Here is a 5382-nt window from a genome sequence, read left to right as displayed (position 1 = left end):
ACAAAAATTATATATAAAATAAATGGGTGTTAGGAATCCTATGCACCCTTTTTTCACAAAATTATATAATTATATATACATACATATATATATATATATATATATATACACACACACACATACAAAGAGAAAACAGAAAGTTTAGCAAGTTCCCTATGTGTGAAAGAGATTTGAAGATGAAAAAAAAAAAAAAACCAAAACTTACCCAATGCAGCAGCCTGCAAAGTTCTAAAGGGAAGCCTCACTCTTCCTCTTTAACATATTTCAATAAAGATGGGGGGAAGTCGGGGCGGAGCGGAGCCACCACCGGCCACCACAGTTTGACTAGACACCACCACCGTCTAGGATCCTCCTCTTTTGACCCCCATCACAATCATCATCACTTGTATCATAAAAACAATATGACAGATAAAGATACAGATCAAAAGCACCAACGGATCCTTTTTAATGGCCCTCCCTATTTATTTTTTCATTAATTCTTCCATCAACCCTTGTATACCCGTTGGCTGGCTCCTACAAGTTTGCCGACGGATTCAATGACTTCGACCCATGACCTAATGTTGTAACTTTTACAAGATTTAGACATCCGCTCTATCATTTGGAAGAGAGGTAGAGGTCGGGTCTGCATACATCTTACCATCTCCAGTTCTAGGTGGGAAATACTGGGTTTGTTGGATTCTCACTTTTTTTAAACAAACTTCCGAGGACCAAACCCATTCCAATTCCTTGTGTTTCAAGTTGACTTAGAACTGCCATATCTAGGATCAAGTAAAAAACTGTAACTAGATTGTACTTCAAAACTATTCAAGTTGGCTGAGAATAATTGTCCTTTGACTAAGAGTAACTGTACCTTAGGAAAAGCTGTTAATAACAAGTGGAGGTACTCAAATAGATTCCTTTCCAAACTCTCAAATCAAATGGGTCTCTTCCAAAACAAGGGTTATATGTCCTTGATGCATGTGATCCTATGCCTCCCTACATGATTCTAACACCCAAAGCTGACCCAATAACTTCGAATTCGACTTAAAACCACAGTGGAAGTTATTAGTAGACCATAACTTGAGGCTTATAAGGAGCTCATCAAATCCCATTTTCTATCTATGTGGGATGATTTGTTACAATGTTGGGACTAAAGGGTCATTTGCAAAGGCTCCTAAGACCATATATATATATATAAGAAGTAAAACAACCACAAAGACTGGACTCTGCTCATCAAGAATACGAGTAATTAATCCAACTAAGCTCTGGCTTCTAGGTTATGTTATTGTTTATTCATGAATTTGAAAAATTATGTTTGGTTGGACTAATATGAAATCTTGTTTCGAATAATAATGTTACGTTTGTTTGGATTAATATGAAATATGTAGTTATTTTTGTAAAATTATTGTTTCATTCAGATATCAGCCAAACAGCTTTATTTCATTCRRTACYRAATCATTCAGAGRGTTAAAATGGTAATTTTACTGTCATTCAGAGAACAGTTACCAAACAACATTATTTCATTCAGCACTTAACCATTCTGACCCTCTTAACCATTCTGACCTCTTAACTATTTTGCATAAATCATTCAGCAACTGCCAAACAGCCCCTAAGTGGTAATAAAGTTAATGGCGGTTTACCAAACATTTACCCGGTAAGTATTTACCAGAAAAATTTAATATTATTATTTACTTACCGAGTAAGATTTTAATCAACAAAACAGTTTTTTATGCAACAATTTAACCGGTAAGAGCTGACTGTGGTACGAATCATTGTCTTCATTTATCGGGTAAGACTATCGGTCCTTGCCTCGTTCTTATCGGGTAAGATTTTTGGTCTCTATCATATTTATGCGGTAAGGTAATATAACTTGGTAAGCGCTTACCCAAGTAAGTATTTGGTAAACGGCCCCTAAGTCTGTGTTTTCTTTAAATAAATAAAATAATCAATAAAATAAAATAATCAATAAGTAATTATTAGAATTTAACATGTAAACAAAATTAAATTAAAAAAAATAGTCAAACTTTTAGTAGAGATCAAATTTTACCAAACCTTTTCTTGACGTAGGTTAAGCTTACGTCATGTTATGACGTCAGACAGACAATGTCATGTAAATAGGGTCAGTGACGAGGTATCACCAGAATCCAAAACCATGGCAGCCACCCCACCTTCCTTCTCTCTCTCTCTCTCTCTCTCTCTCTTATGTATGTATATATATATACAAGTATCTCTTTCTAATGATCTCCACCATCTCCATCTGCTGATACTTAATTAATGCTCATGGAAACTCATCGGAAAATGATGACATCCACCGGAAAACAACAAGACCATCATCATCATGACGACGACCACGATGACGATGATGATGAGAAGAAGATGGAGATGTTTTTTTCACTCATCAGAAGCTTCAAAGAAGCACGAGATCGGAGAAGGGAGGAGTTGACGGAGATCGAAAAAACAAGCAGAAGAGCTAAAAAACCCAGAAATTCAGATCATCTGCAACTCCAATCACCATCTTCCTCCACCCCCACTACCCTCTGTTGGGTTCCCTCTTTTAAATTGCAAGATTTCACACCTCCTAATCATCATCATCATCATCATCCTGTAGGTGATGACCAGAATCTGAAGCAAGACCAGAGAGAAGAAGCTACTGAAATTGTAGACTTGAACCTCAAACTGTCTTTGTGGGAGTAATTTGATCAGCATCCGCCATTAAATTCCATGTTTACGTCTTTCTTACTAAACGTAATTGTAGTTCATCTGATGCAAAAAACAAGGATTCTCTCATCTCTCCATTGATACAGTACTCTAAGCTTTGAAATATATATATATACCAAAACAATTACAAATTAAGAAAGATGAAATGGTCAAGGAAACACTACAATAGAATCGGGTTTAGAGGACACTCTCAAATTCTAAACGTTTTAAATATCTCTTTATAGGACTTAGTTTATAGGACCAAAAAAATAAAGTGTCCTATTTAAAGATGTTGTAATAAGTTTATATGGTATTTTTTGATATCGTAATAAGTTTTTTAGGACACTTTTAATATAAAGCGTCTCATTATTGGAAAATTGTTCTATAAAAACAAGTGTCTTATAAAAAATTAAGTTTATAGGACAATTTCTCAAAAGTGTCTTATAAAGTTGCTAATGTGGCATTTTGTATTAAAAATGTCCTCAAAAACTTGTTAAGACGCCCAAAAACGTCATATAAACTTATTACAACACATTTAGATGGGACACTTTATATTTTGTTCCTATAAATTAAGTCCTAAAAAAGGGTCTATTTAAACACTTAAAGATTATGGGCGTCCTATAAACCTAATTTTGTTATAGTGAAACAAGTATTCTTGCTATTTATAGATGACTACAATAGGATGAGTTGGCTCTACTTATTGAAGCTCAAGTCTTAAGCTTTTGAGCACTTCAAACAATTCAAAGCTTTGGTGAAAAAACAAACATATCATCGTGGTGGGTTTCTCTCAAAAGAATCTAGTGATAAATAGGGCATTAAAACGAGAAGTTATAACGCCACAGACACTGAAGCAAAATGGTGTCGTGGAACAGAAGAATAGAAGATGGCTCGGTCAATGATAAAAACAAAAGGGGTTAATTACCCTGATTCTTTTTGGATCGAAGGAATATGTTTCTTCTAAATACTTCCCCTACAGAAGCAGTTTAGTAATCAAACACCAGCCATAAAGTATTCCAATTCAACTTGGTAGTAAGAGGGTTCATTTTCGTTGTTGGGGTCTTAGTTTATATTGGTTCATGCACAATCCAAGTCGACACTAATCCCTTTGGAGTAGCAAAGAGAGTCCTGCAGGTTCGGTATCTATGGAGCACAATAGGAAACTATTTTATACTCGGGTCGACTAACAACTTTTGGAGCTCAAAGAAACAAGAAACGGTGGCGCTGTGTTGGTCTCAAAAGAGGTGGCAATAAATCAACAAGTAAGTGTAGAAGGGAAGGTTGAATACAGTTACTCGATTATTACTTACTTTGGTTCTTATCGATAATAATATCAAGAATTACACTTATAATACAAAGATTGATGTGGAATAAGGAAGCTAAATTGATTTAAGCTGTCCTAACCAATCCTTTCACAAAGATTACGAGCTGAAAAAATATTGAGAGTTTTCTTCTTCTTGAGAAGAGTAGCTTATTTTCGTCTCATTCACGTTGAGAGCAATTTCAAAAGTATAATCTTGCATAGGAGAAGGACAGTGTCTTTATACCACCTTATGCATTAAATGCGCGGTGATAAGATCCTCAGTTAACCTTAAGACTTTGGAGAGTCGCTTTTACAGGCAAAAGGACTTGTTGTTGAATACATGTGGGATAGCTCCGAGAGGCTACATCAAAAGCATAAGGAGACAAGGCAAACATATTTTCTAAAGTGTTCATAGAATGTATTTATCAAGTACATAGTTTGTGAGATTTGGTCAGAGTTGTTGATTAGGTGAATCTTCAGAGTGATCGACTGATAGTCCTTATGACTGTATGATCAATGAAATCAGTTGGAGAGGAGAGAGCTTGATGCATGAGTCGAAACGTAGATCGAGATCTACATCGGTTGATCCACTTCTTTAGATATCGGCTAGTCTTCCATGTCACTGAATCACCGTAATGATTACCAAGTTTCTTACAACTAAAGAACCTAAAAGCAATTTAATATATGTCAACTGATTTAGAGAGAAGATCGGACGGTGATCACCAAATTTATCAGCGACTCAACATGAATAACACTTCTTATCAAGTAGTGTGGCTACAAAGACTTATTTGTAATATTTAATAAAGTTGTAAAATTATCTTTCTAAGTTCTATTTTAAATATTTAATCAAAAACTTATTTTTATAATAATAATCTATATAATTTTTCTTCTTCTAATATATATTTTTAATATCATTATCTGATTATATAATATATAGAAAACATATATATATATATATATATAATTCTATTATAACACACAAATTTGCCGTCTTATATCACACCTTGAAAAACATCGCGTCCTCGTCGTGAGGTGTAAGACTTAAGGTTTGATCTTGCCACCACGCTATGCCTCACGCCTCTTTGAATCTTGGTTTATACTTTACATATACTTGAAAATCTGTACACATTATAATCACTTACAAAAATGAAAAAATTCATAAATATTTCTCCACGCTTAAATATGTGAAAGTTTAGTTTTTCAAACGTTTACCTATACTATATTATAAATAATTTGACAAGAATTCTTAAAAACCAATTTTTATACATGAAGTACTATTTATTGTTACATATAAAAACCAACTTTTATGCATGAAGTATTGTTTATCGTTACATATAAAAACTAACTTTTATGCATGAAGTATTGTTTATTGTTACATATAAAAACCAACTTTTATGCATGAAGTA

Source organism: Cynara cardunculus (assembly GCF_001531365.2).
Source record: "Cynara cardunculus var. scolymus isolate 2C chromosome LG 9, CcrdV1, whole genome shotgun sequence".
In the NCBI taxonomy this organism is placed as follows: domain Eukaryota; kingdom Viridiplantae; phylum Streptophyta; class Magnoliopsida; order Asterales; family Asteraceae; genus Cynara; species Cynara cardunculus.
The sequence above is the reverse complement of the archived record's forward strand: the minus strand, read 5'-3'. Positions refer to the sequence as shown.